General features: G+C 48.7%; 1 protein-coding gene across 1 annotated transcript in view; it reads right to left on the reverse strand.

Moving 5' to 3' along the window:
• The window catches only part of PAQR3 (progestin and adipoQ receptor family member 3), a 28,007-nt gene extending 22,974 nt beyond the window's left edge, over positions 1-5,033 (reverse strand). The window contains exon 1 of the mRNA XM_066574246.1: positions 4,984-5,033. The gene's annotated coding sequence lies outside the window, so the exon portion shown is untranslated. The remainder of the gene's footprint in view (positions 1-4,983) is intronic.
• Between the last annotated feature and the right edge of the window lie 2,697 nt (positions 5,034-7,730).

Consider the following 7,730-nt stretch of genomic DNA (forward strand, 5'->3'; position numbering starts at 1 on the left):
ATCGGCTCAGCTGCCCCTTCTCTCCTCAGTGTGTTACAATGTATCGGCTCAGCTCCCCATTCTCTCCTCAGTGTGTTACAATGTATCGGCTCAGCTCTCCATTCTCTCCTCAGTGTGTTACAATGTATCGGCTCAGCTCCCCATTCTCTCCTCAGTGTGTTACAATGTATCGCCTCAGCTGCCCCTTCTTTCCTCAGTGTTACAATGTATCAGCTCAGCTGCCCCTTCTCTCCTCAGTGTGTTACAATGTATCGGCTCAGCTCCCCATTCTCTCCTCAGTGTGTTACAATGTATCGGCTCAGCTCTCCATTCTCTCCTCAGTATGTTACAATGTATCGCCTCAGCTGCCCCTTCTCTCCTCAGTGTTACAATGTATCAGCTCAGCTGCCCCTTCTCTCCTCAGTGTGTTACAATGTATCGGCTCAGCTCCCCATTCTCTCCTCAGTGTGTTACAATGTATCGGCTCAGCTCTCCATTCTCTCCTCAGTATGTTACAATGTATCGGCTCAGCTCCCCATTCTCTCCTCAGTATGCTACAATGTATTGGCTCAGCTCCCCATTCTCTCCTCAGTGTTACAATGTATCGGCTCAGTTGCCTCTTCTCTCCTCAGTGTTACAATGTATCGGCTCAGCTGCCTCTTCTCTCCTCAGTGTTACAATGTTTCGGCTCAGCTGCCTCTTCTCTCAGTGTTACAATGTATCGGCTCAGCTGCCCCTTCTCTCCTCAGTGTTACAATGTATCGGCTCAGCTCCCGCTTCTCTCCTCAGTGTTAGTGTTACAATGTTTCAGCTCAGCTGCCACTTCTCTCCTCAGTGTTAGTGTTATAATGTTTCAGCTCAGCTCCCCATTCTCTCCTCAGTGTGTTACAATGTATCGGCTCGGCTTCCCCTTCTCTCCTCAGTGTTACAATGTATCGCCTCAGCTGCCCCTTCTCTCCTCAGTGTTACAATGTATTGGCTCGGCTGCACCTTCTCTCCTCAGTGTTACAATGTATCGCCTCAGCTGCCCCTTCTCTCCTCAGTGTTACAATGTATCGGCTCGGCTGCCCCTTCTCTCCTCAGTGTGTTACAATGTATCGGCTCGGCTCCCCCTTCTCTCCTCAGTGTGTTACAATGTATCGGCTCGGCTCCCCCTTCTCTCCTCAGTGTGTTACAATGTATCGGCTCGGCTCCCCCTTCTCTCCTCAGTGTGTTACAATGTATCGGCTCGGCTCCCCCTTCTCTCCTCAGTGTGTTACAATGTATCGGCTCGGCTCCCCCTTCTCTCCTCAGTGTGTTACAATGTATCGGCTCAGCTTCCCCTTCTCTCCTCAGTGTGTTACAATGTATCGGCTCAGCTTCCCCTTCTCTCCTCAGCGTTACAATGTATCGGCTCAGCTCTCCATTCTCTCCTCAGTGTTACAATGTATCGCCTCAGCTGCCCCTTCTCTCCTCAGTGTTACAATGTATCGCCTCAGCTGCCCCTTCTCTCCTCAGTGTTACAATGTATCGCCTCAGCTGCCCCTTCTCTCCTCAGTGTTACAATGTATCGGCTCAGCTTCCCCATTCTCTCCTCAGTGTTACAATGTATCGGCTCAGCTCCCCATTCTCTCCTCAGTGTGTTACAATGTATCGGCTCAGCTCCCCCTTCTCTCCTCAGTGTTACAATGTATCGGCTCAGCTCCCCATTCTCTCCTCAGTGTTACAATGTATCGGCTCAGCTCCCCATTCTCTCCTCAGTGTGTTACAATGTATCGGCTCAGCTCCCCATTCTCTCCTCAGTATGTTACAATGTATCGGCTCAGCTGCCCCTTCTCTCCTCAGTGTGTTACAATGTATCGGCTCAGCTCCCCATTCTCTCCTCAGTGTTACAATGTATCGGCTCAGCTCCCCATTCTCTCCTCAGTGTGTTACAATGTATCGGCTCAGCTCCCCATTCTCTCCTCAGTGTTACAATGTATCGGCTCAGCTCCCCATTCTCTCCTCAGTGTGTTACAATGTATCGGCTCAGCTCCCCATTCTCTCCTCAGTATGTTACAATGTATCGCCTCAGCTCCCCATTCTCTCCTCAGTGTTACAATGTATCGGCTCAGCTCCCCATTCTCTCCTCAGTGTTACAATGTATCGCCTCAGCTCCCCATTCTCTCCTCAGTGTTACAATGTATCGGCTCGGCTGCCCCTTCTCTCCTCAGTGTGTTACAATGTATCAGCTCAGCTCCCCATTCTCTCCTCAGTGTTACAATGTATCGGCTCAGCTCCCCATTCTCTCCTCAGTGTTACAATGTATTGGCTCAGCTTCCCCTTCTCTTCTCAGCGTTACAATGTATCGGCTCGGCTGCCTCTTCTCTCCCCAGTGTTACAATGTATCGGCTCAGCTCCCCATTCTCTCCTCAGTATGTTACAATGTATCGGCTCAGCTCCCCATTCTCTCCTCAGTGTTACAATGTATCTTTCTATGGAGGACAGACTGGATACAAACACATTAAGTTGTAGAGCTTTTAACCCCTAAGGCCTCATGTCCACGGAGACAGATTCGGAGCGGGTGTCCCGCACGCGTGATCCGCGCCCCATAGGGATGCATTGGACACCCTATGGGGCGCGGATGTCATTTTCCCCTGAGGTGCGGATCGAGTGTGCAGGAAAACACCCTCAGCCTGCTCCATTTTAGTGCAGGTCTCCCGTAGGCTTCTATTGAAGCCTATGGAAGCAGTCCGGATCCGCGGCACACCCGCAGCTGAATTCCTGCTCTCCCGCGCAGGAGTTTAAAAAAAAAAAAGAGGAAGAGTGCACGGCGCATCCGCCAGGCCAAAGAAAGAAGATTCAGCCACAACGGAGGGAAGATCCGCAGCGTCTGGACAGGTAAGTAAATCTTCTTTTTAGGCCTCATGCCCGCGGGAAAGGAGGGACCCGCTGCGGGATTCTGCATGAAGAATCTGCGGCGGGCCTGATTTTCCCCGTGGACATGAGGCCTTAAGGACATGGAATATTTTGGGCTTAAAGGGGTTTTGTCATTAAGCAAATCCCCGTCCCCCAGCTGGGCCCTTGCCTAAAACAAACAAGGGTATAGCCACCTCTCTGGGGAGGCAGCGCACAGTCGGCGCCGACATTAGTGCTGACTTCAAGGTAGAAGCACCTGACTGGGGGTGAGGTTTTGTTTTAATGATAAACCCCTTTAACGATGTGATGATTTTTTGTGGGATTTTCATATCCACTTTTCAGCAATTTCGCCATCGATTTTTTTTTTTTTTTTTACAGCATGAATCACTAGGATTTTAGCAAATACCAAAATTATATATATATATGTTTTTTATGTTTTTCAACTTTTGCACAATACAAACACTTTGCTTTGGAAATCCCTTTTCTCTACCACGCTGCATTCAAAGTACCATCACTTTAATTTCCCCGGCCGGAGCTCCATGAAGGCTCGTTTTTTGCGTAACAAGGTGTAGTTTTTATTGGTACCATTTTGAGGCACAAACGTTGTTTTTTGATCGTTTGTTTTTTTGGGATGCAAAAATGAGCAAAATAAGCATTTTTTGTTTAGTTTTTTTCCCTCTGTTACAGCTGTGGCTATGCGGGGCAAATAGTGAGTTACATTTATTGTACAGGTCGCTATGGATACAATGATGCCAAACGTATGCACGGTTTTCCCCTTTAAGAAAAGAGGGAAAGTAGGCAAAAAAGTTGCTTTTTTGGTTTCTTTGTTTTTAAAAACAGACTTTTAATGCCATTGCAATGCACTACTGTTATTGCTAACAATCATATGTAGAGATGAGCGAACGTGCTCGGCCACGCCCCTTTTTCGCCCGAATACCGCGATTTCCGAGTACTTCCGTACTGGGGCGAAAAAATTCGGGGGGCGCCGTGGCGGCACGGGGGTAGCAGTGGGGAGTGGGAGGGAGAGGGAGAGAGAGAGGGCTCCCCCCTGTTCCTCGCTGCTACCCCCCGCACCGCCACGCCTCTCCCCGCCCCCCGAATCTTTTCACCCGAGTACTGAAGTACTCGAAAATGGCGGTACTCGGGTGCGTAAGTACTCGAAACGAGTACGTTCGCTCATCTCTAATCATATGCCATGGAAGACTCGGACCCCAGGTAATGGCATCTGGTTGCAATGGCAGCCATTGGCCCACTGCAATGACATTGTAGTACGGCAATGAGGGCGCGCACTCCCTACATAAACCCTTTACAAGCTGTGATCAAAAGCAGGGATCGGTGTTCTCACTGGTGCAGCGGGAGGCCAGCTGTCAGTCACAGATCTCAGGTTCAGCGTCTGAGCCCACGCCATGCACATGATGGAAGTTTATGTCCTGTTACAGCAAGTACCAGCTGCCCAGGACGTAAACTAACATCATATAGCACTAAGAGGTTAAAGGGAACCCGTCAGCAATAAGGTTACCGCGCCATGTCAGAAAAAAACAAAACAAAAAACACACAAGTGTTTTTTTTTCTCCATTTTTAAGAAAAACAACCACAACAACAACAACAACACCGCTGCTAACTGGCCGGTCGTCCATAAATGATCGTTGGGGACCAGATCAGCCGATTCCCGGGGCCGAGGTTGGAGCAGGAAGCGGAATACGCTGCCGGTAGCGCAGCAGCAGCTCGGGCTGGTAGTGCAGGCGCAGCTCACACTGCATTCACCAGCAGGGGGCAGCGCTGCTGCTGGCGCGCTCTGGGAATCGGCTGATCGGCGAGGATCAGAGCTGCAGGCTCCTGCTGGCCATGGTTAGATAAAATACATATAATAGTAGGGCACCCTTTAAACGGCGCCACGTCCCCCATACACAGGCGGCCGCAGGACTGAAGCGCCGCATTCATTATTAGTATCTCATTTTTTTTTTTTTTTTGCAGGTGGGCAGAAAAAAAAATATGTAAAAAACCCAAGAAGTGCCTGGGAGTGAAGGGGTTAAGCTGAACGTCCCTCCCCTCCCCACCAGGAGCACTACAGGTCCCAGCACTGCGGACATCACTGGCTAGAAGGACGTGCAGCCCCTCCGCACTCACCTCTCGGCTCTCCCTCATGCAGCACTGCGCCTCCAGCTCCGGCAGCCGACGTGTACGGCCAGCGACGTCGGTGACGTCATCACGCCGCGCCGTGCCGGCGAAGCGGAAGTATAGAGCGCGAGGCCAGGCGTGACGTGACGTGACGCGGCGGCGGCGGCGGCGGCGGCCACACGGGCGAGCTTTACACACGCCAGCTCCGCCCTCCTCTGACTCGGGCGTGTTAATAACGCATTGCTTTCCGTGTTTATCCACATGAGGGCTTGAAACATGGCGACGTGTCCAGTTGGAACGCATCGCCCATTGCACAGTCGCGGCTCTTGCTGTTGCGTTAACGCGAATGTTGGCGGGATGTTCTAATGTTAAAAATGCATGACGCAGAAGCGCACAGCACCGACCTGCGACGCGTCGTTAACATTAGAGCGTCCCATTGACGATCGCGTCAACAAAACGAGCGTCATCGCGTGAAAAACCGTGCGGATGGTGTTTGCATCCTCGGACCCCAGCCCAGGACCATTATGCTCTGGGTTTATATTTGATCACGTGCCAGATGGGCCACCTTTTTGGAATATTAACCCCTTAGCGTCCAAGCCTGTTTGCGCCTCGGTAATGGAACCAAATTTTGGAAATCTTGACATGCGTCACTTTGAAATACAATAACTCTGTAAAGGTTTTGCAGATCCCAGCGATTCTGACAGTTTTTCACTGTTGTACTTCATTTAGGTGGTAAAAATGGACTGATAGAATTTATGCATATTTATTAAAAGCGCCAAAATTGGGAAAATTTTGAAAAAATTATCATTTTTTCACATTTTCAATTGCAATATCTTAAACATGTGCAAACATACTGTACAAAGTTTTGCTAATATATATATTTCCATTTGTTTTCTTTATTCTGGAAGCACATTTGAAAAACTTTTTTTTTTTTTGAACCATTTAGGAGACTTACAAATTTAACATTGATGATCAACACTTTAAGGAACACTTTGTTGTCCCACACCAAGCCAAGATTGGAAAGGCTCAGAGGTGCCAGAATGATGGATACCCCTACAAATGACCCCATTTTAAAAAATACACATGTTAATGTATTCACTGAGGGGGTCAGGAGGATTTTGACCCCACAGTTTTTCTTAGAGGAGAAAAAAAAATTTCATATTTATGCAAATACATCATTTTAAAGGCAGTTTTTTCCTATACTGCTCATGAAAATGAAGATTTACACCACTAAATGGATACCCCCGTTTTTCCCGTGTTTAGAAATATACCCACTGTGGCCCTAATCTTCTGTCTGGATGCACAACGGGGCCCAAACCGAAAGGAGCAGCCGGTGGTTTCAGAACAGACATTTTGCTTGAAGGTGATTTAGGCCCCATTGCCCACTTGTGGAGCCCTTGAGCGGCCAAAACGATGGAGAACCCCCACAAATGACCCCATTTTGAAAACTAGACCCCTTAACGAATTTATCTAGGGGTATACTGCGTATTTTGACCCCACGGTTTTGAATGAATCTAAGCAAAGCAGTAAGAGTAACTTACAATTTTCATTTTTTGGCCATTGTGTCATTTTAAAAACAATTTTTTTATACATCATAAATAGGAATGAAGACGTTTCCCCCAAAGTGGATCCCCCTGTTTGTCCCGTGTTCAGAAACATACCCATTGTGACCCAATCTACTTACTGCATACATGGCTAGACCTATAATGGAGGGAACACCTGTTGGATTTTAGGCCACAACTGAATACATTCCAGGCCCCATTGCTCACTTGTGCGGAAAAAAGTGACTCAAATAAAAATAACTAAAAATAATCCCCCTCTCCCCCCCCCCCCCCCACACACACACTTCGCGCCCTTTTTGGCGTTCCCTAAATCTTAGATAAAAGTAATAATGTAAACTGTGTGGTATGTCCGAAGACAGGGGTAATTATGGGGGCTGGTTGGGAAGGGCACATTCTTCCTCCTCTCATGCTTTTTTGGGGGATATTTCTTGACCTCAGTGGCAGGAATGGGGTGTAAAAAGTGGCGCTCTTGACTCCCTAAAAATAAATTCCCCTTTTTGGCCTTGCCTAAATCTTAGATAAAAGTAATGATGTGAACTGTGTGATATTTCCTACGACCGATTACCGGGCTGGTTGGGATGCGCACATGGGGCAATAAAACCGGGTATCCTTCCTCCTCCCATGCTTTTTTGGGGGATATTTCTTGACCTCAGTGGGCGGGATGGGGTGTAAAGTGGCGCTCTGTGAGGCTTCGTAATCTTGCTGAGCTGCGGCGGTCTCACACAGAAGCTGCTCTTGGAACTGCAGGAAGGCGAGCGTTCCGGGGGGCTTCTTGTAAATTATGTATTACAGGTAGCGGTCTGAATAACATCTGGCTCACACGACCAGATGTGGAATCCACTTGCGGACGCCCGCAGGGGACCCTAGCTGTGAGCCTGTCCGCGGCCCTGCGTACGGCCGCGTAATGTACTGCGCATAACTGTGTATTCGCATATGCGGTCATGCGCAGTACACCGGTTTTTGTTTGTATTTCCCGCACCGTCGCTTAGCGATGATGTGGGTATCCGCAGCCCGACAATGGGCTCTATGCTGCGGATATTTGCGGTGAAAAAGAAACTGCTGCGTTCTCTTTTGTGCGAGTGGATTATGTAATACCGACCCGCTAATGTGAGCGGAATTGTGTAATCTAGTGCATTTGATTAAACTGCATATTACCGCGGATCAGACACATGCAGAATCCGTAATTCCTATGCA

The sequence above is a fragment of the Eleutherodactylus coqui genome, chromosome 7, assembly GCF_035609145.1.
Source record: "Eleutherodactylus coqui strain aEleCoq1 chromosome 7, aEleCoq1.hap1, whole genome shotgun sequence".
Lineage (NCBI taxonomy): Eukaryota > Metazoa > Chordata > Amphibia > Anura > Eleutherodactylidae > Eleutherodactylus > Eleutherodactylus coqui.